General features: G+C 38.8%; 1 protein-coding gene across 9 annotated transcripts in view; it reads left to right on the plus strand.

Annotated features, from left to right (window-relative positions):
* The window catches only part of FHIT (fragile histidine triad diadenosine triphosphatase), a 1,390,165-nt gene that overhangs the window by 340,839 nt on the left and 1,024,960 nt on the right, over window positions 1–24,366 (plus strand). For 2 of the 9 annotated variants that reach the window (XM_080674365.1, XM_080674364.1), the window contains exon 4: window positions 21,799–21,921. The exons of the other annotated variants lie outside the window; for them this stretch is intronic. The gene's annotated coding sequence lies outside the window, so the exon portion shown is untranslated. The remainder of the gene's footprint in view (window positions 1–21,798; window positions 21,922–24,366) is intronic. 9 annotated transcript variants of the gene reach the window in all.

A 24,366-nucleotide genomic window follows, 5' to 3' on the forward strand; every position in this document is an offset into this window, starting at 1 on the left:
ACATTCCTGCTTCTGCCATTTTCTCAGACTCCTTCAGCTTAAAATATTCAATATGCTAAGGTGTCCTAACCCCCATCAATACACACAAAACACACACACACACACACACACACACACACACACTCTCACACACCACCTTATCCAAAGGATCAAGGATCAAAGTTAACATTACCAATAATATAATGCAATAAGGACATAAAATCACCTCGGGGTAGTATACCTTGCAAAAATGTGTAATGTGTAATGTGAACCTAATCCTGGGGAAGTATTCAGATCAGCATAAACCAAAATATCAATGACATGATAGGCAAAGAAAGACTGAGGAGCTATTCCAGATTCAAGACGACTAAAGAGGCATGACAACTAAAAGGAAGATCCCTGATTGGGGGGAAATTGCCATATAGGACGTTCTTGGGAATGGAGAAATTAAACATGAACTATATTAAGATAGTATTTTAAAAATGTTAACAGCCTCTGAATTTGATCATTTCTTTGTGGTTATATGAGCAATTGCCCTTATTCTTAGAATATTTTGATATCATACTCTAGGGCAGTGGCTGGCAAACAGCGGCTCGCGAGCTACATGCGGCTCTTTGGCCCCTTGAGTGTGGCTCTTCCACAAAATACCACGGCCTGGGCGAGTCTATTTTGAACAAGTGGCGTTAGAAGAAGTTTAAGTTTAAAAAATTTGGCTCTCAAAAGAAATTTCATTCGTTGTACTGTTGATACTTGGCTCTGTTGACTAATGAGTTTGCCGACCACTGCTCTAGGGGAAGAAAGATGTTTCCCTCTTTACCCTCCTAGGTTTAATGGCTAGGAAATGTACTATAAGTAAAAGTTGTCTGGTTATACAGATAAACATCTCTCAGGTGATAAGGGTGGTCTCCAGGAAGAGCTCTCTTCCTGGTAAGAAGACATCTTTACAATGGAAATGTCCTTTATGAATGAAAATTCTCTTTACAAAATAGGAAATTTACACTTTATTTTTTGACAGTTAGAGGGAGGTAAAGAGCCTTTCTGTGTTTGCTGGTTCTCAGTTACCTTTAGTTCAAATTAATCCTTCTATCAAAGTGGGTGCCAAACATATCATTTTGGAGTGATAATCTGGGATCATATTCTGGTCCCTTTCAGCACTTACACACAAAAGGTTAGCAAAAATCATTTTTTCTGCTTTTTATGGGGGGAAAGAGGGAGTCAATGGGGAGACAAGATAAAATAAATACAGCAAAGTAGTAGCAATTAATGAATCTAGAGAATGGTATATGGAAGTTCATGATATGTTTTTTACAAGTTTTCTATTGTTATGAATTCTTTTCTAAATAGTTTAAAAACCCCAAAGCTTTTAGTCTTAGAAATTTTCGCCAGGCCACAGAGCTTGACTGTCAAGGATCATGACTTCATGTGCTCCTTCCCTCCTGTAGATAACATAATTGTTTGTGTCCCTGAGGCAGACTTAAGTACCTTTCTTTGTTTTGGAAAGAATGGGATCTCTGCTGAAATACTCTGTCTGTGTGGTTAGTCATAAGGGGAGAAGTGTATGATAATGTCCATTTGAAATAATACCATTTGGAACAAAGGTATATTAATGTTTCCTTGCATCTTACTATAGCCTTTTCTGACTTGGTTAATTACATGTGGCTTCAGAAGTGATATCACCCTTTGTCATCTTGAGTTTCAGATGCCAGGTAAAACCACCCCAAAATAGCATGCTGGGTGCTTGATGAAGTTAATGAGGATGAAATGGGAAGTTGTCAGGACCTACTAGTAACTGTTGATTTCAGGAAAGCCTGGTATTCAGAGAATTCAGTTTTGACATTTTGACAACAGTGAAGCTTTCCCATTATTCTAGAATGGGCCTCACTAGGGAAATAAATTGTACACTGCCCTGCTGGGATGTCTACCTGACTTTGATTTCTTGTGCTAACTCCTATGTGACTAACTCCTTGATTTCTCTGTGTTGGTTTGCGCTAGGCTAGCCATTGGGCATGGGATTCTTGACCTCTGTGCCTGTCCAGTACAGCTCCCCATACTGGCATGCCCTTGGTCCAAACAGGTTAAGGTCAGATGTGTTTGGGAAGGGAGCTGGTTCAGGTACAGTGTTGGTCATTAGACATTAAGGATGGCTTTAAGAGAATTGGCTGTTTGGCTTAGTACAAGTTATTCTCACTGGCAAGAATAAAGAAATGGCAATATTGTCTAAAATCCTTGGCAAATCTTGTCTTGCAAAGGGAAGTGTCATGAAAGAGTGTGGGTCTTGGCTTTTATAGAATGGGTAATCAGTAAATATTGGCCGCCTAAATAAAGGAAACTAAATTTAATGAATATGTTGTTCTACATTAAAAGTTATGTGTTTCCATTGTGGAAAATATGGATAACAGATTTCTCTAAAGGCAAAAATATATATTACCTATAACTCCACTGTGCAGTTAAATCTGTGTGGACAATGTTATAGTTTATTCATGCATGGACATTTTTATATGTTGTATTTCCATAGTTACATATCTTTTTAGTTAATCTTATAAGCAATTCCCCATATTATTACAATCTCTTCATAACCATAGTTTTATCGACTGTATATAATTCTCCCATAGAGGGGAATTTAGTCACTTCTTTGTTGTAGGGAATTTAGGTTTTGCTTGTTTGTTTGTGATCAACAAATCTTTATTTATAAGTACTTTTAATTTTCCCCTTTCCCATCTTCTTAAGAATAAAGATAGCCTCTTTTGGCATCTGACTTAAGGAGGTGCCGAGCAGAGTATTAGGAGGAGATTCAGGATGGAGAAGTCAGAGAAAAGCCACTCCAATCTCTGTTAGGAAACACAAAGGAATTCCCAAGAACATCTCCAGAGGTGGAGAGCAGCCCATGGGGGGTGCATTGAGAAAGAGCAGGGAGAGGTGTAAGTGAGGAGGAACACAGAGCAGCTTTCAGTGTTAAAGCTGGGGAGTACTGGGAGCAAACTGGGTGACTGGGGCTAGGGTGGCCTTGCCTACTTTATAATTCACCAAAAAAGATTACTCACATCTACTACTGCTATCATTTCACAAAACAGAATATGTTAACACTAAAAAACCCGGAAGGATGAAATCTCAGAACTAAAAATGAAATGAAATAGCTCCATTAAAACCTACTAGAAAGTCTTTATTTTTCTCATTATTCTGTGGACTTTTGATGATTGGCCACACTCTGGCAACAGATCCCAGACCCTGGACTGACATTTGGATCCATAAGAGCAAATGATCTGTGAGGTCCCTTGATTCAAACTGAGGAATCCTTGCATTTAGTAAAGAGTTGGGTTCCAGTCTTGGTGCCGTGTTTGATTTGATGCATGAGCTTTGAGCCATATGGCCCATAAATACCTCAATTTTCTTATTGGCCAACTTAACTTTATGATGATCAAGTATGCATTGTTTGTGGAAGTGCTGTTGTCTAAAAGCCCTGGCACTTGTTGATCTAAGGTTCAGAAAAATGCGTGAAATAAATTGTACAGATCCAGAAAACAAATGGCATTCCATCTACCCATAGTTTGTGCAGTAGCACATGTTTTTGCAATTTCTGAGAATGATTGCAAGAGATTAGAAAATACAACTCAAAATGAACTAAATTAAAAAGGTATTTTATTGGCTTATAGAGTGGGACCTTGGTTCTTGAACTTAATTCATTCTGGAAGGCTGTTCAAGAAGTGATCTGTTAGAAGACCAAATCTTTTTTCCCCCCATTATAAATAATTTAAATTGAATTAATCTGTTCCAGACCCCCAATACATTATCAGCACCCACTTTGTTAGAACTGGCAGGATCCCCATGCCTCACTACACATTGAATGCCACTTCTTTTCTTTAATTTATCAAACTACCCCCTGCTAGTCTTAAACGAATCACTTTCTACACGCATTCCAGGGGTGTCTTTCAGGAGGTCAGTGTGCAGCATCTTTACTTTCTCACATATCATTGCAACATCAGCACTCTCGATGGCCTCTTTTATGTTTTAAAATTGTGCTAATCGTCGATTTTACCATGCCATACTTGGTAGCCAGATCAGGCATGCAAACACCTCTATCATACTTTACAATTATTTCTTTCTTAAGTTCTATCATTGTTCTCACAACTTTCCTTTTCACTTTGCTGCTGTCACTAACCTTCTTAGGACACATGGTGACTTACTGTACATACTAAATAGTAAGCAGCAACAAAAGCAAAAAAAACATGTAAATATTCACAGCACAATTTTCTGAGATGTTACCAACGTGAGGTTTAACGGTAAACTGACTCATAGTCATGCATTCTTTCCTTTGCCACCTGAGAAATGTGTGACTGATCATACAGGTATCAGTATGAAAGGGTTGTCAGATCGAGACCTGAAATTTTGTTTGACAACTGAGACATTTTTTCCATAAACAATTTGGTTGAGAACTGAATTTTTTCAGATGGAAGACATTTGAGAACCTAGGTTTGACTGTACTGAAAAAAAAAAAAAATACGGACACATGACTTCTAGAAGCGGTGGATCCAGAATCTCATCCTAATGTCTAGAAGGCTTCCAGTAGAGTTTCACATTTCTGATAGTTCTAGTGAATGTTCAGACTTTGGATCTAATTGGCACTGACCCAGGATTATTGACCAGACCTGGGTTATGTGCCCATCTTTGCATCTGTGGGTGGAATCAATTCCTCCTGAACATGGACATAGAAAAGGGGTGGAATCATTTCCCAAGAAAACATTGGTTTGCTGGTAAAGGAAGATGGGGAAATGGATGATGGACAGGCTGAACAACAAAGACCTACTATAGAGTAGAAGTAGCCTGCCAAGCCCGTAAATGCAGCCAGTAGAATTGCCTGGCATATTTGGGAAGGCGTATGTATAAGACTTTCTACTGACTGCCACGACATCATTAGTGACAGTCAGTGTCTTTGGCATCAATTAAATCCTAATACCACTAAGCAGAAATTTAAAAGCTTTAATGGGATCTTGGACCTATTGATGAAAGTTCAGGACAGTAGCTCATGCCATTGATGTGCGGAGTCAAATATCTTTACCCACTGGGGATGTCATCATGTAAATGGCCCTATTGATTTTGGTTTTTGGCAGGGCTTCTTTGACCCTGGAATGCTCCAAGTTGCCCAAGGGGACATAGTCTAAGACATAACTCGATGTTATATAGTCCTGAATTGGACCCAAACTAACTTAATCATCTATCCTAGATAGGGTCCATGGGAAAACGAAAGCAGCTCATTTTATGTTTTATGTTTTTAGATGAATTACTTTGGACAAGCTGCTTCTAGGCATTCACACATTCTAGTTTTCGAAGAAGGACTATCTGTTTGGAAAATTTTAATTAATATACTAACAAGTTTATCTTTTTTCTCAGCTTTATTGAAATATATTTAAAGTGTACAATGTGATGACTTGATATATGTATACATTCTGAAAGGATTTTCACCATCAAGTTAATTAACACATCCATCACCTCACATATTTATCTTTCCTTTTTTGTATGTGAGAACACTTTATTTCTACTCTCTTGGCAAGCTTCAACTATACAACACAGTATTATTAACTATAGTCCCCATGTTATACATTGGGTCCTCAAACCTTATTCATTTTATAACTGAAAGTTTCTACTATTTTACCAAGCTCTTCCTACCACCCCATCATGGGCCCAACCTCAATCACCATTCTACTTTGTTTCGGTGAGTTTGTCTTTTTTTCATGATACCATGTAGTATTTGTCTGTTTCTGTCTGGCTTATTTCTCTTAGCTTAATGCCCTCCAGGCTCATTCATGATGACACAAATGGCAGGATTTCCTTCTGTTTAAAAGTTAAATAATATTACTTTATACATATATACATATTTTTTTCTTTATCCATTCATCCATTGATGGACATTTAGGTTCTGTCCATACATTGGCTATTGTGAATAATGCAGCAAGGAACTGGGAATGCAGATATGTCTTTAAGATTGGTGATTTTATTTCCTTTGGATATGTATTTAGAAGTAGAATTGCTGGATCATATGGTAATTCTATTTTTAATTTCTTGAGGAACCTTCACATTGTTGTCCATAGCAGTAGTACCATTTTACATTCCAGATGTAACAGTGCACCAAGGATTCCCTTTTCTCCACATTTTTGCCAGCATTTGTTGTCTCATGTTTTTTGGATAATAGACATCCTAACAGGTGTGAGGTGATTCTTAATTGTGGGTTTGATTTGCATTTCCTTGATGATTAATAATATGGAGCACTTTTCATGTACCCATTGGCCATTTGTATGTCCTCCTTAGAGAAATATCTATTCAGGTCCTTTGTCCATTTTTTAATTGGGTTATTTATTTTCTATTGAGTTATCTGAGTTTCTTGTATATTTTAGATATTAATCATTTATCAGATATGTGGTTTTTCAAATAATTTCATAGGTTGCCATTTCATTTGTTGATTGTTTCCTTTACTGTGCAAAGCTTTTTAGTTTGGTGAAGTCCAATTATTTATTTTTGCTTTTGTTGCCAAAATAAAAAAGGCATTGCCAAGATCAATGTCAAGGAGGTTACCCCCTGTGTTTCCTTCTAGGAGTTTTACATTATTAGGTCTTACATTCAAGTCTTTAATCAATTTCAAGTGGATTTTTGTGTCTAGTATAAGGGCCAAGTTTTATCCTTTTGCATATGGCTGTCCAAATTTATCAGCACTGTTTATTGAAGAGACAGTCCTTTTCCATTATATATTCTTGGGTCCTTTGACAAAAATTAAGTGGCCACATCTGTGTAATTTTATTTCTGGGTCCTCTGTTCTGTTCAGTTGATCTGTGTGTCTGTTGTTATGTCAATGCCATACTGTTTTGATTACTATAGCTTTGTAATATAGTTTGAAATTGGAACTTGTGATGCCTCTAGTTTTGTTTTTCTATCTGAAGATTGCTTTGTCTATTCAGGGTCATTTGTGGTTCCATATACACTTTAGGATTTTATTTTATATTTTTGTTAAAATTGCCATAGGAATTTTGAAAGGAGATTGATTACATTGAATCTGTAGATCAATTTGGATAGTATGGTCTTTATAACAATATTAATTCTAGAAATTAATGAACATGGAATACCTTTCTATTTATTTATGTCATCTTCAATTTCTTAAATCATTTTTTTATAGTTTTTAGTTACATCTCTTTCATTCCCTTGGTTAATTTTATTTCTGTGTATTTTATTTTTTCCTGATGGTTTTGTAAATGGGGTTGTTTTCTTAATTTCTCTTTCTGGTAGTTCATTGCTAGAGTACTAAAACAACTGAATCTTGTATTGAATTTTGTATCCTGCAACTTTACTGAATTTGTTTATTAGTTTTAATTTTTTTTTGTGTGTGAAGTCTTTGGGGTTTCCTACATATAATATCATGTCATTTGCAAAGAGAGACAATTTTACTTCTTTTTGATATGGATGTCTTTTTTGTTTTTCTGTCATTTATTTATTTATTTATTTACCTACTTATTCTGGCTAGGACTTCCATCACTATGTTGAATAAAAGTGGCCAGAGTGGGTTTCCTTGTCTTTTTCCTGATTTTAAAGGAGAAGCTTTCAACCTTTCACCACTGAGTATGATGGTCACCGTGGCCTTGTTATATATGGCTTTTATTATATTGAGTTACATTTCTTATATACTCAGTTTGTTGAGAGGTTTTTTTTTTTAATCATGAAAGGATGTTGAATTTTGTCAAATACTTTTTATGCTATATATTGAAATGATCATATGATTTTTATTCTTCATTTGGTTAATGTGGCATATCACATCAATTAATTTATTTGCATATGTTGAATTATCCTTGTATCTTAAGAATAACTTCCACTTGATTATTGTGCATGGTCCTTCATATACTTTGAATTTGGTTAGCCAATATTTTTGAGGATTTTTGCATCAATGTTCATCAGGAATATTGGCCTGTAAATTTCTTTTCTTGTAGAGTCCTTGTCTGACTTTCATATAATGGTAATGCTGGCCTTGTAAAATGACTTTGGAAGTGTTCCCTCCTCTTCTATTGTTTTGGAAGAGTTTAAGAAGGATTGGTATTAATTCAGTAAATGTTGGGTAGAATTTAACAGTGAAGCCATCTGGTCTCGGACTGTTTTTTTGTTGGGAGATTTTTTTATACTGATTCTATTTCCTTAATAGTAATTAGTCTGTTTAGATTTTCTGTTTCTTCATGACTCAGTCTTGGTAGGTTGTATGCTTCTAGGAATTTATCCATTTCTTCTGGGTTGTCTAATTTCTTGGAATAGAATTGTGCATAGCAGTTGCATATGATCCTTAGTATTTTTGTGTTAAGAGTTGTAATGCTTCCTCTTTCATTTTTGATTTTACTTACTTGTTTCTTCTTTTTTTATGTTAGTCTAGCTAAAGATTTGTCATTTTATCTTTAGAAAACAGCAACAACAGAAAGACCCCACCCTAGCTCTCAGTTTCATTAATATTTTCTATTGTCTTTTTAGTCTCTTTCATTTATTTCCACTATGATTTTTGTTATTTCCTTCCTTCTGCTAACTTTAGGTTTAGTTTGCTATTCTTTTTCTAGTTCCTTGAGGTATATTAGGTTATTTATTTGAGACATCTCTTGCGCGCGTGTGTTTTTTTTTTAATGTAGGTATTTACAATTATAAATTTGTTTCTTAAATCTGGTTTTGCTGCATTTCATAAGTTTTGGTGTTTGTATTTTCATTTATCTCAAGATATTTCTATTTTCCTTTGGTTTCTTTTTTGACCCATTGATTGTCTATGAGCATGTTTTTTAATCTCCAGATATTACAAATTTTCCATTTTTCTTCTTGTAATTGATTTCTCATTTACTATTGTGTTTGGAAAAGATACTTGATATTATTTTAATCTTTTTAGATTTATGGAGTTGTTTTGTGGCCTTTAATATATTATCTAGCCTGGAGAATGTTCCATGTGTGTGTGAGAAGAATGTATATTCTGTTGCTGTTTGATGGAATGCTTCTTATCTGTTAAATCCATCTGATCCTGAAAGTAGTTTAAGTACAATGTTTTCTTATTGATTTTCTGTGTGGACAATCTATCCATCGTAAGTGGGGTATTGAAATCTCCTACTATTATTACATGTCTGTTTATATTCTCTTTCAGATCTGTTAATATTTGCTTTATCTATTTACTTGTTCCAGTGTTGGGTGCATAAATATTTATAAGTACTATATCTTCTTGATCCCTTTAGTGTCTATATATACAAAAGCCTAAATGACTGTTATGACCGAATAACCGGAACGACCAGATGACTGGCCGGTAGCTATGATGCACACTGGCCCATACCTTGCTGCTGGGGCCCTGACAGCCCCAAATCAGGTTCACCCGCATCCTGGACCCAGACAGGAGGAAGGAGGGAGCCCCGATTCCTCACAGAATTAGCCATTGGTTAGCTTGCTTCTGGGGCCCTGACAGCCCTGAATCTGGTTCACCTGCACCCCAGACCCAGACAGGAGGGAGGAGGGAGCCCAGTTCCTTGTGGAATCGGCCCTGCCTTAGCTTGCTGCTGGGGCCCTGACAGCCCCGAATCTGGTTCACCCTCACCCTGGACCCAGACAGGCAAGAGGAGGGAACCCGATTCCTTGCAGAATTGCCTGTTGGTTAGCCTGCTGCTGGAGCCAACCTCCTGCAGGCTGGCCAACCTCCCGTGGTCCCTCCCCGAGGCAGGCTAGCCCCCCTGATTGGCCCCGATCACCGGCCAGGCTGTAGGATCCCACCTGTGCATGAATTTGTGCACTGGGCCTCTAGTTATATAATAACATTCTCTGTCTCTTGTTATAGTCTTTGATTTATTTTGTCATATATATAGCTACTTCTGCTTTCCTTTTATTTCCATTTGCATGGAGTAGCTTTTTGCATCTTTGAACATGCAGTCTATATGTGTCCTTAAAGCTGAAGTGAATCTGCTGTTGGTAGCATATTTTTATTTTTTATTTATTCACGCATTTTTTCCCCTTTGATTGGGGAATTTATTCCATTACATTTACAGTAAGTATTTATTTTGAATTTACATTAACATACTTTTAATTGGGGTTTGTTTTTTTTTTTTTTTTGGCTGCTTTGTAATTCCCTTGTTCCTCTCTTCCTCTCAGACTATATTTCTTTATGATATGATGAGTTTCTTTAGTGGTATGCTTTGATTCTTTCTCTTTAGCTTTTGAGTATATATTATAAGTGTTTGCTTTGAAGCTTACATAAATCATCTTATATTTATAGCAGTTTGCTTTAAGCTTATAACAACTTCAAACACATACAAGAGCTCTACAATTTCACACTCCTCCCTGTATTTTATGTTTTCAGTATCATAATTTATATCTTTTAACATTATGTATACATTAACAAATTATTGTAGTTAGTTATTTTAATAATTTTGTCTTTTAACCTTTATACTACAGTTATAAGTGATTTACATACTACCATGACAATATTAAAGCATTCTGAAATTGACTATATATATTCCTTTACCAGTGAGTTTTATACTTTCACATGTTTTCATACAACTCTTTATTAGCATCCTTTTGTTTCAGCTTGAAGAATTACCTTTAACATTTTCTCTAAGGGGAGTCTATGGTGTTCAATTCCTTCAGCTTTTGTTTGTCTGGAAAAGTGTCCTTCAATTCTGAAGGACAACTTTGTAGTGTATTCTTGGTTGGCAGTTTGATTCTTTAAGCAATTTGAATATATCATCTTATTCCCTTCTGGCCTACAGTTTCTGTTTAAATATCCACTGATAGTCTTTGGGATACTTTTGTATATAACAACTTTTTTTCTCTTGCTGATTTTAAGATTATTTTGTTTGAATTGAAATTATGACAATTTAATTATAATGTGTATTCATGTGGATCTCTTTAGATTCTTCTTTCTTAAAACATTTTTAGCTTTCTGTGTATGGATTTCCATTTCTTTCCCTAGTTTAGGCAAGTTTTCAGCCATTATTTATTTGAATAACTTTCCTGCCCCTTTTTCTCTTCTTCTGAGACCCTATAACCTTATAATGTATATATTGGTCTGCTTGATGGTGTTACATAAATTTACCTTAAGCTCTTCTTACTATATATTTTTTAAATTATTTTTTCATTTTGCTCCTCTGGCTGGGTGAATTCTACTGCCCTGTAGTAAAGCTTTTTGATTATTTCTTCTGCTTGATCTGGTCTGCTATTGAACTCCTGTATTGAATTTTTCAATTCAGTTATTATATTCTTTCATTCTATGATTTCTGCTCAGTATTTTTTAATACTTTCTATCTTTCTGTTCAAACTTTTACTTTGTTCATGCATTTCTCTCCTGACCTTGGAGAGAAATCACTTATCTCCATTTCATTAAGATTGGTTTCTTGAAATTTATCTTGTTCTCTTGTTTGGAACAAATTCACTTGTTTATTCATTTTCATTGACTGTTATTGGTTTTGTGCGTCAGATAAAACAGCCACATCTCCTAATCCTGACAAACCAGTCTTCTGTAAGAGGTGAGCTTTGTCACTCATCCTAGGCCAGATTCCTGGTTGCCACTCAAACCTTTGTCATAGCTGTTGTCTTTGTTCTTAATGGCTTCTAGTACAGAGTGGGTCGAAACCTGCCAGTGTTTTAAAGGAGTGGATCACAGTCAGCACCTGGATGTAGGCTGATTAGAAACAAAATCCTCAGGTTTCATCTAGAAAAGTATAAAATTAAACCCTTTTCAGGGATAAACTGGGAGATGGGCATTTTACCTGCTGTCTGTGTTAACCTACCTTTGCCCACTGTCAGTATGTAAAGTGCTTAGGACAGTGTCTGACATGCACTAGGATTGCAAAAAGCTTGTATTGACCATTATCAGTTATGTGGCTTTCAAGTTTTACCTTCAAATAACCATAGGCCTTCTAAACTCGATTAACTTAGGTTTAAATTTCATTACATGTGAAGAATGCCAGAGGCCCATTAAATCAATGGTCCCTTTATGCTTAACAAATACAGTGCATTGGTTAGCACTGTGGTTGAGGGATTGAGAATGAAGTGGGTCTGTGGTTGAGTCTGGCAGATCCAACAATCAAGAGTATGCTGATGGGCAGCAGTTCAAATAAGTGTTGAGTGTGGAAGATGGGTGGAGGTTGGTCAGGTGCATACATTGTAGGAGTTGGCCCATAAATGGGTAGAAGTCTATGGAAGGGAATTCAGGAGCCACAAATGTGGCACAGAAAGTGAGTATCAGGCAAGTAGTAAGCATCAGAGAAGTTTCCCTTGTGGCTCTGAGTAGGTTCGAGTGTGTAGGTGGGAGGAAGGATAAGGGAGCCATTGCTCATTCCTAGAGAGATTTGGGTCCTAGGCAGGTGACCAGAGGAAGCCTTGGGATGAGAAGGGAATATTGTTGAGCACCTACTATTGCCTGAGATATGCTTCCATTTTTCTATATTCTCTGCAATATCTCAGTTCTCTCCTGATGAACTCAAAAGGTAAATCTGATTGCTTGTATTTTATAGATGACAGAAGGAATGATTACATAAATATTTCTAAGGTTATACATCCAGTAAATGGTGGAATAGAATTAAACAGAAACTTTCTTTTCATGACAACTACCACAAAGGGGACTTGATGTTGACCCAGAGCTTTGGCCTAGATACTCATTCATCTCTCCTGCCGTGTGTCATGTGATTAGGCCTGAGATGAGGATGGTCGAGACTGAAGAAGGGAGTTAGGACTAGTATTGCAATTATTGGAAGAGGAGCCTGCAGAAGTTTGGATGGGGTGAGGCCTAAGTAACAACCTAAGCGTAGGCTCCTTGCTATGCCCTTGGCCTGGTCACTCTGCCCTAAATGGGACTCTGGTTCTCCTTCAAAGTAGAACCAGAGCAATTTAAACTAGATGAGTTATGGCAGTGACTATTAACCTCTGAATGTGATGGGATATATGAAGAGGTTTCCTAGAAAGACAGACATAGTCCTACAGTCATCCCATTCACATTCAATTTCAGAAGGTCCACAGAGCTCTCGAAGCTAATCAAGAGAATCTTTAGCCCTCATTGGTTTGGCTCAGTGGAGAGAGTGTCGGCCTGCAGACTGAAGGGCCCCGGGTTCAATTCCAGTCAAGGGCATGTGCCTGAATTGTGGGCTCGATCTCCAGTGTGGGGCGTGTGGGAGGTGGCTGATCAATGATTCTCTTTCATTGATGTTTCTATCTCTCTCTCCCTTCTTCAATATATATATATATATATATATATATATATATATATATATATATATATATATATATATATAGAGAGAGAGAGAGAGAGAGAGAGAGAGAGAATCTTTAGAGCAAGGATGCAGAGCCCTTTCTGAAGTGTTTCCTTCGAGAAGTGCTGGTATCACTGCAAGACGGAGCGACCACCGCTGATGGTTGCTTACTTAGACTTTAATAAACACCATCCTCCATTTTACTTCATTCTTTTTTAAGTCTCTCAACAACCCTACAGATAGATATTAGCCTTGTTTATATAGACAAGTAAATGACTCAGAGTCAATAACATGCTTGAGGTTTCAGAGCTAGTAAGTAAGTAGGGGTGAGCTCAATAAGTTCAATAATTTCATAACTTTAAAAAGGTGAGTTTTTAAATCTTGGGCAGTTGGGAAGTGGAGACAATGTTTAACACATACCATATAAAAAACAGTGATAGTAGGCTTTTAGTGTAGGCACTTGCTTAAGGGTGAATCCTGTCACCCAGCATAATTTTAAAATTCCACAGCAGCAAGTTCTGATGCTTAGCTTTCTGTCCAACTTCCTGTACATCATAGGAGTTTATTTAAATTTTTCAAAGGGATTTGCTGGTGAAAAATACTTTCTGAAACTTAAAGTTCTCATTACCACATGGCAAGTCTTCATTAGCAAATTATAAAATTAATACTTAGCATTTTAAACAGTGTCTTTTCCTTCAAAGGACTTTACAGCTACTAGCCAACTAAGCTTCACCACACCCCCCATGGGGTAGTCGATAGGGACCCGTTCCTTGAGTCACTATTAGGACCCTGCACATGCAAGACCATCAGATAGAGTCAGAACAGATGGGTCTTGTACTTTGCAGACAGTGTTCAAGGGAGAGAATGGATATTCATTTGTGGAAGTCTGGGCCTTTGTGAGAGCACACACAAAGCCACAGAGGAACCCGTTGAAAGAAGCAGCACTACAAAGCAAACCCTCAGCTCCCGGGCTGCTGTGAGCATGCACTCTTACAAGGCTGTTACTAAATATTTCTTGACAGGACAGAAAACAAGTTGCCTAAGTTTACATGTGTCTGTTCGGAGAGAGCCATAGGTGGTTATCAGAAAAGCATTCAGGGATTTTAAACCTTTCTTCCTCCAAGTGTAGTCATCTAGAGCAGTGGTCTTCAGCATTTTCATCTCACAGCACACAGACACTAATCACTAAAATCCTGTGGCACACCAAAGAATATATTGCATTTTTTGCCGATCTGACAAAAAATAGATATAATTTTGATTCATTCACACTGAACGGCTATTGTTGTGTTGGCTGTTGTTATTTTCTATTTGACAATCTAAGGGAATAGAGGTCGGTGACCCTGACTAAATAGGCAGGTACTGCATGTTTTAAAAATCCTCGTGGCACACGGTTTGGAAATCGCTGATTTTGCGTTCTGATTCACCTGCTTTGGTTCTGATTTTTATGTTTCTTTTTGAAGCTGTTATGAAGTCAGTCTCTCTCCTCCTCCTCCTCCTCCTCCTCCTCCTCCTCCTCCTCCTCCTCCTCCTTCTCCTCCTTCTCATTCTCCTTCTCCTCTTCTTTCTCTTTCTCTTCCTCCTCCTCCTTCTCCTCCTCCCCCCCTTCTCCTCCTCCTCCCAACAAAACAAAATAAAAAACAAATAAATAAAAACAAGTTGGTAGGCTTGCCACCCTACTAGTTTTCCATTCAGAGACCTTGAAGCTCAAACTTAAGAACACAGGAGTTATAGGTATGTTGCAGGAATACCCAATGCACAAATAATCTTTATTTTTTGAGGAGAAACAATTCAAACTTCTTTGCCTACAACTCAAAGGCAAAACTCTTTAGACTTTTGGGAGTTGTTACCAGTTCTTGGTTATGTTACTAGTAGAGGCCTGGTGCACGACAATTCGTGCACTCAGGGGTGGGGGTTCCTCAGCCAGATTGTGCCCTCTCGCAGGCTGGGACCCCTTGGGGGATGTCCACCTGCCAGCTTAGGCCCGCTCCCTGGGGGATTGGGCCTAAGCTGGCAGACATCCCTCTGGCAGCCCGGGAGCCCTCAGGAGATGTTCGACTGCAGCTATACAAAGCTCCCCCTGTGGGAGTGCACTGACCACCAGAGGGAAGCTCCTGCATTGAGCATCTGTCCCCTGGTGGTCAGTGTGTATCATAGTGACTGGTCGTTTGGCCTTTAGGGTCAATTTGCATATTACCCTTTTATTATATAGGATCCTATAATTCAGAGTTTCTTAAATTTTAAAACAATCATAAATCTTATTATTTCCAGGGATGTACTACTACTCCACCTCTTAGGTTGATCATTACATTTGTATTCTCTTTGAATCATTCTGAGTGAGGGTTTGTCTCAAAAAATGATCAATATGTTTTGTTATGTTTCCAAAAGGAAAATTGGTGTTATGGGCTAATGACTGAAGACAATGATTTTTGAGAATAATGTAGGATTATTTGTGAGGCATAATTTTCTGTGTTCAAATACCTCAGAAACCTTGCCTGGCCTGTTTGGCTCAGAGGCTGAGCATCAACTTATGAACCAGGAGGTCACAGTTCAATTCCCAGCCAGGCACATGCCCGGGTTGCAGGCTTGATCCCCAGTGAGGGTGTGCAGGAGGCAGCCATCAATGATTCTCTTTCATCATTGATGCTTCTCTCCCTCCCTCTCCCTTTCTCTCTGAAATCAATAAAAATATATTAAGACAAACAAACAAAACACTCAGAAACCTGGATGCTAAACTGGCCAGCTTATAAAAATTCAAAGAGGGATATATTTTTGCTCCTTGAAAATTTTTCTCAGTAGAATTAAAAAGAAAAAGAGGGAAAGCAGGTAGGGGGCAAAGGGAAAAAGCTATCTCACCGATGTGAAGTGTCGCCCTTTCCCCAAAGCATCTCACAGACAGGATGTGTTTATTGGAGTCCGAGTGAAGCTGTTTACACTGAATTACAAGATTATAGACCCCTGAGCTGGACAATTCATGTTAGCAAATTAGCTTCCTGCCTTTTTGCTACACGTTTTAATATGTGTGGACTTGTTTACTGCCTGCAAATGTTTTTTGCAGCAGGTGCTCATGAGATAGAGAAACAACTGAAAGTATTTTCTGGTAGCAGGGAATTCATACAACAAACAGAACAAAGCAGTCAGTTAGGACAAATTAAAGGCCTTCTCAGGAGTGTGTCACCCTTAGGGACACACAGCAGGTAAGGCATTCAGCCCCTTTCAGCATGGTTTTGGAACCATGTGTTGGCCTGCTTATAGCATAGAAGAGGTCTTCACTAATCATTTCAACTCCATTTGTATTTGCCTCAATATAATCCTTCTGAAAAATACCAGCCTCATGGTATTTTCCTGAATTTCAAGTTAAACGTGTCAACATTCCTGGACACCATCCTAATTCATAAAGAGGCCTGTAAAAACAGAATGGCACTCTGAAAATATCACTGTGATCTAAAATTTCACTGTTTAAAAATGCTAACATTTAGTGCTGAGAACATGTGGTGAAAGGGTGTGCTGTTCCAGGCTGGTGGCATTGCGGGGACATGATCCTGTCCATGCAAGGACACCCACACCTGTAGAGAAGGGTTAGAAACTTATTTGAGTCAAATAGAGGATACAAATGTGCCATTTCTTTTATGCTTGAGAAATTAAGGAGGGATCTAGGGAAGATTACCAGAAGGTGGGAGGAAGCAAGGCTGGGGTCAGATTACAGGTTAGCTAAGATTAGGTCCTCAATTTGAGGGTGGTCACCTTTAGAAGGGGGAGCCTGAAAGGGGACATTTCAAAGGTGTGTGACCCTAGATACACAGAAACAATGGACAGGACTTGCTTAAGGCAAAGATAAATGTTTTACTAAAGAAGTTATATGCCTGGGGCATAACTACCTACCATGACCTGCCCAGTTAGGAATTTATGATCAGATCACCTGTGAGGTTACTTTCCTTAGAACTTCTTTTTCATCCACAATCCTCTGAGATGGGAATTCTAGGGACTTTCCTAAGGCAGTAATGCAACTGAAGCCCAACAGAATATTCTTATGTGGCATTATAACGCTGTTTATGGTTTCATTGTGGAGTCAATGACAAAATATGCAAATATGGCTTTGATACAATTTATTAAAATGGTTCTGCCATGTGAAAAAATAAGATACAAATTGGCAGGATTTGCAGATATGCAATAATATGTAGGTATATGGGTAAGGACAGGAAGGCAAGAATCACAAATGGAAACAGGTTTGCACGGGACTCTATTTATTTTTAAAAATCATATTATTAATGTTGCTATTGTGCTATCTTTTTGGAAAATTATTATGAGCAAGCTGGTACATATATAAATTAATACAAAAATGCTCAGTGAGGCCACGTTGACAAGTCCAGGGCGTCATTATGAGAGGCTGTTGTGGTGGCTCTCTTGGAGGGGGCACTCATTTGCCAGGGTCCTTAGTCTGACTCATGGAAGATTCTTCTTTTCAAGACTGTCTCATGTTATTCAAGCTTGTGAGATGGAACACGAGCCCCAGATGCCCTGTTGTGATTTTACAATGAGCAGTTGAACCATTGCACGGAATATTGGGTCAGTACTACCAGTACATTCCATTTTCTATGCAGGTCTGAACAAAGCGGGGACCCAGAGCATCAGAAACTGGTCTGTCTTGATTGAGAAGAGAATAAATGTTGAGGGACATGGGTATATTTCCTTATGACATGACATAGGACATGACTATTGTAGGGGTTCAGAATGTACCACTATGGCCCTAACCGGTTTGGCTCAGTGGATAGAGCATCGGCCTGTGGACTGAAAGGTCCCAGGTTCGATTCCGGTCAAGGGCATAGTGGTTCCTTGGTTGCGGGCACATCCCCAGTAGGAGGTGTGCAGGAGGCAGCTGATCCATGTTTCTCTCTCATCGATGTTTCTAACTCTCTATCCCTCTCCCTTCCACTCTGTAAAAATTCAATAAAATATATTAAAAAAAAAAAAAAAGAATGTACCACTATGGCATGAGGATTATTTTGAGCTGAAAACCATCAAGGCCCAAAAGACTCAGGAAGAAACTTGGATCTTCTCTCTAATTGCCTAAGAGAATTTAGCCAGAGGACCTGCTCCAGGAAGAGGGTTATCCTCATAGAGAACTACAGCACAATATGCACTAAGTGTGGAAGACAGGGAGGAACCTAGCAAAGTCTGCTAAAATTCCTCTCTGTGTCACATGGCTTCTGGATGGTCCAGCACACATTTGTTTATGAAGCATTAGCTTTTCCTGTCTTCCTGTAAATTGTGTCACTCCACTTTGAAGTCCCATATTCCCACCCCCTTTCTCCTATGCTCTGGATGGCATATAAGTACCAGTTGCCTGTTTTTACAGTCATCATGTGTATGAAATTAAATTTGATTTTGTTTTCTCTTGTTAATCTGTCTCATGTTAAATTAATTCTTAAACCAGCCAGAAGAACCTAGAAGGGTAGAGGGGAAACCCCTTCTCCCCCCTGCCCCCAATACCATTAGGCTATCAATAGCCTGTACCAGAGCTTACTAGTACAATGAGGATGGTGTAGAGGAGGAAAGATAATCTTCCCTCCTCCCATCTGAGTTCTTAGCTGAGACCCCTGTAGTAAAAGATAGATTAACAAGAGAAAAATAAACAGAAATCTATTAATATGTATACCTCGTATTAATGAGTAATTCCCCGAGATGGCTTAGAATTCATACTCAAATATGGGCTCAGTAGGGGACTGGAAGGAATGGATTTAGACCTCTTGGAGGAGAGGAAGTGATTTTTAGGAAAGATGAATGGGCCCTTAGAGGAACAGAAGAGAGCTGTGATAGTCTGTACACAGCTTGTCTAGGACTTCTCTCTTATGAGGATAGCCAGTCCTCCCTGGGTAATTAAACTGCTAGGAGCAGGTCTATGACAACTTAGTTCCTTAGGAGATTTGATTTAGGCAGATAAGGGAGTTCAGAGAAAGCCTTTCCTTGCATTTGCTGTGTTTCTAGTGCCAAAATAATCAATATTCCAAAGCAGTATATTTGGGGGTGGCATGTTCTGCTACCTTCAATGACCTTTTCCATGGAACTGCAACTCCAAGGCCTCAGCTGCCTGAGCCTCCTGCATCTCTTTTCAGATTAGGGATGCCCATCTCCCTACATAAGAATATCAGATGGCCGTTAGCAAAAACTTCTTTTTCCTTAAAAGGAGTCTTAAAAGGCTACTGCCAACATCTGTCTTTATAGCTATTATTTGTCTATTTTCCCATGGCTGAGCACTTTTCCCCTCTTTAAATACGTTAATATTCTCTACCATTTGAAAGTCAAGGTCTGCTGTCCTGACCCCAGGTGATTAAATATCTCTATATTTATCCATTATGTATATAAAGAGCAACATTAATGTTCTCATTTCTAAATTCTTGTGGCATTGCTTACACACTGAAAACAGCAGGTAACAGAGTTGATAAACCAGGTGAATTTAAGTATCAGACCAAAGAAGAAAATGGGGACTGAGCTAAGTCAATAGTGCACGGTAGTGGATTATTTCCAGGTGCCCATGATATTTACGGTAAATCTTTATAAGAAAAAAAGAAAGAGGAGAAACCAAGATGGCGGCATAGGTAAGCACCTAAACTGCTGCCTCGCACAACAATTTCAAAACTACAACTAAAAGACAGAACGGACACCATCCAGAACCACAGGAAAGCTGGCTGAGTGAAAATTCTACAACTAGAAGGAAAGAGAAAAGCTCACAGAGAATTGGAGGTACGGCAAAGGGTCTTGGTGCGCGCAGAGAGGAAGGGCGGCTGAGAGCCTGGCTGACTTTCTCTGGCGGAAGGGGGAAGGAAGCCCCCGACTGCACTGAGCCCCAGTTCTGACTGCACTGAACCCCAGTTCCAGGCGAGCTCCTTGGGACCCACGCTCTTGTGGGGGGAGTCTGGACTCTCGGGCGGAGACTCGGGAGCCGGGGAAGGCAGAGGTCTGAAGGCGCGTGCGTGCGCGCAAGGGCAAGGCTGACAGGAAGCCAAGACTGTCTGCTCCGCCCTGAGACTCCACCCCATCCAAGCTGAGCACAGAGGCTATTGCAATTTGGCAAGTCTAATCCTATAAGGCTGTCTCCAGCACCGAACTTCTCCCAGCGTAGACACAGCTGATCCTTACAGCCAACTGGCCTGGAGGTCAATTCCTCCCAGTGATACCAACAACAATCAAGACTTAACTACAACAAGGCTGTACACACAGTCCACAAAGGGGTGCACCAAGAGTATCCACCTCAGGTTAACTGGGGAGGCCGACCCACTGGGCCATATAGGAAACCTAGCACACAAATCTACCCTACCAACTCAGGGAAGCAGTGAAAATGCGGCGTCAAAGAAACAGATCACAAACGAAAGAAATGGAGGAAAACAAATGACTGGATATAGAATTCAAAACCACGGTTATAAGGCTTTTCAAGAATATCCTAGAAAAAGCCGATAAATATAATGAGACCCTCGAAGATATGAAAAAGGACCAACTAGAAATTAAACATACACTGACTGAAATAAAAAATATTATACAGAGACCCAAAAACAGACTAGAGGAACACAAGAATCAAGTCAAAGAATTGAAATACAAAGAAGCAAAAAACACTCAACCGAAAAAGCAAAAAGCAAAAAAAAAAAAAAATCCAAAAAGTTGAAGATAGTGTAAGAAGACTCTGGGACAACTTCAAGTGTACCAACATCAGAATTATGGGGGTGCCAGAAGAAGAGAGGGAGCAAGATACTGAAAACCTATTTGAAGAAATAATGACCGAAAACTTCCCCCACCTGGTGAAAGAAATAGACTTACAAGTCCAGGAAGCGCATAGAACCCCAAACAAAAGGAACCCAAAGAGGACCACACCAAGACACATCATAATTAAAATGCCAAGAGCAAAAGACAAAGAGAGAATATTAAAAGCAGCAAGAGAAAAACAGTCAATTACCTACAAGGGAGCACCCATACGACTGTCAGCTGACTTTTCAACAGAAACTATGCAGGCCAGACGGGAGTGGCAAGAAATTTTCAATGTGATGAATAGCAAGAACCTACAACCAAGATTACTCTACCCAGCAAAGCTATCATTCAGAATGGAAGGTCAGATAAAGAGCTTCACAGATAAGAAAAAGCTAAAGGAGTTCATCACCACCAAACCAGTATTATATGAAATGCTGAAAGGTATTCTTAAAGAAGAGGAAGAAGAAAAAAGTAAAGATAAAAATTATGAACAACAAATACATATCTATCAACAAGTGAACCTAAAAATCAAGTGAATTAAAAACCTGAGGAACAGAATAATCTGGTGAATATAATAGAATCAGGGGCATAGAAAGGGAGTGGACCAATAATTCTCAGGGGGAAAGGGGTGTGAGGGGTGGGGGAAGAGACTGGACAAAAATCGTACACGTATGGATGAGGACAGTGCGGGGGGAGGTAAGGGCAGAAGGTGGGGTGGGAACCGGGTGGAGGGGAGCTATGGGGGGAAAAAGGAGAAACAATTGTAATAATCTGAATAAAGATTTATTCAAAATAATAATAATAATAAAAAGAAAAAAAAGAAAGAATGAAGTCAAAGTTGCTTTATTTGTTCTCTTGTCAGAATCCCACAAGGTGTTGGTGGCCTTGGAAGCCAATGAAATGACACAAAAAGGGCCATTCGTCTTTGTTGGTATCAGATAGGAGGACTTGCAGTTGTATCAACTCCCGCAATAGGAGAAAGTGGGTAAGAAAACTTGCCGTCATGGTGGCCTTGCTTAAACTCTGCCTCCCATGATCTACACTGCCATATCTGGGGTGGCTGTGGAGTCTACAAACATCCCTACTTTTGGGAGGATTCTTTTCTCTCTGTGAGAGTAGCCCATTGGGCCTTAGCACCATATTTGGTTACCATATGCTTCCCTGGCAAAAAATATTTTGATTAGAGTTGGATACCTAATCCAAGCTTCGGCCCCCAAGGTATCTCTTTCTAGAATTTGGGATACAGACATAGACAGTTAATTCTCTGTGTGTGGCTGGAACTATGATAGGTAAACCTGAGATCTGTGGAGGCCCATAATGTTCTATGAGATGGAGGAGCAGAGAAAGGAGACTGGGTTCCCTGGGTTCATGCCTTCCGCTTCCTGGCATTGGGGGAACTGGCTGCATCTCTGCCTTTGAGTCTGTGGGGTACTCTTGTGCCCACCTAATAAATCCCCCTCCCATTTTATCCTACTCTGACTTGGTTTCTGTTACATCTAACCTAAAAGAATTACTGATAACATTCTCCATAGAAGGTTATAGGACATAGATGAAATAGATCATTTTCAAATTTGGTGTTTTAAATCTTTGAATCTCTAGTAAAACTTTGAAAATCTTTCCTGCTGAGTTGTCAGAACCTTTACTTAGATAGGGGACCAAGCTGAAGTCAATTCCTTGATACTTGGTTAGCCAGGCCAATCCCTTCAAAATGGAAAAAAGCTGCACTATAGTACAGTGTTTAAAGACCAAAGACTGAGACACTCCAAAATGTACAGAATTAAAATGTGTTTCTCAAAAGTGCCTTTTTCTCCTTCTTGCCCTCCCTCCTCCCTTCCCAAACACACAGATATTCAAAGATATTCAAAGCTTAGATGGGTTTTTGAATTTCTATTTGATGTTGTAATGCAGATCTTGAGATGACTGGCCTGTAGCTTTGCTTTGGGAATAATAGGAATGGCGAGGCTATTTGATTGTGTATTTAAACGCTTAAATTCTATAGGCAAATCAATTTCAAAAAGGCTTGATTTGAAGAGGTAACATGGGAAATAATATCTTTATGAAAAAAGTTTAGGTAAAACTTTATCATCATGACCTTGGAAAACCATTTGCTACTCATGGAGAAACAATGGGTAACAAAGAAAGTAAATTGTCAATGAATTCCACCCACAACTTGGAAAGTGTTATTTGTTCTTAGGAAAAAAGGAGCTCTGATTGTAAGAGAACGGGCTTCCTGAGGGTCTCTGCTTCTTATTGGTTGTTTCCAAGTGTTGAATTTAATAAGGCACAAACAACTGGGAAGAGAATAGGGAGTGACAGGCATAGAGCAGTAAGTGTGATATACGGCGAGGGAGGGGCATCCATCACCCAGGAACACTTTCTTGGTGGAGAGAGAAAGCATTGCTGTGTAAATGGGATTGCTTTGAAAGATTCTGAGCCTTTATTTTTGACCATTCAACTATAGATTAGGATTTCACAGGACTCATGTTAGGTTTAGAGGTTATTAAATACTGTTTTCCAAATGGAAATATATGGCTTGTAATCTCAAAGAAAAAAAAGTGAAGCAAAAGAAATACCCCTTGCCAAAGCATTAATAATCCTGTTATTCTGAGATCTCTAATGATCACCTAAGGCAGTAGCTCATTCTCCTGCTGCCTTTCTATCCCTCTTTATGTTTCTACTTTAAAACCTTCAATTCTATTAAGATGTTTCATAACAAGATATTTCCTACTGTGCACATATGTCATTGAGAAAGGTCATGTAACACGTGACTTACTAGCTACCTCTACCATTCTCTGCATTTCTTCACCTTCCGGAATCTTTCTGCTTTAGTTAGGAGAGGCTGGGTTATGCTACAATAACAAATTAATCCCCAAATCCCAGTGGAGGAACATAAGGGAAGGTTTCTTTCTTGCTCTTAGTACATATCCAACACAGATTGTCAGGAGGCTCTCCTTATTGTAAGGCATTCCTGGACCCAAGGTGTGGGTCGCTGTACCAGGTGGAATATATTACCTTCTTAGGGAAGAGAGACTAGATAATTAAACATGGGTGTTTTTGGTTTGCTTGTTTGTTTTTTTCCTGACTTAGCCCTGAAATGAAATATGTTACTTTTCCTTATAATCATTTTGATAGAGCTAGACACATGGTTCTGTGCAATCACAGAAGTTGAGAGGTGCAGGCTTCTCTATGCCCAGGGCCAAAGGAGACCTGGAGGAAACTGACAGTATCTATAATAACTTCTACCACAGTTAAGCTTTCTGAAGGCCTTGCTCCTCCAAAAAGCCTGCCCTGATTAATTCAGCTCACAGTGATAACCTCTTCCTTTGAAGATGTTAACACTTTTGTATACCATTCATTTGGCCCTTAGCTTTCACTCTCTTTGATATGTAAGTGTACTACTTATGCATATATGTGAATATTAGTAAATACT

Source organism: Plecotus auritus (assembly GCF_963455305.1).
Source record: "Plecotus auritus genome assembly, chromosome: 6".
NCBI classification, from domain to species: Eukaryota; Metazoa; Chordata; class Mammalia; order Chiroptera; family Vespertilionidae; genus Plecotus; species Plecotus auritus.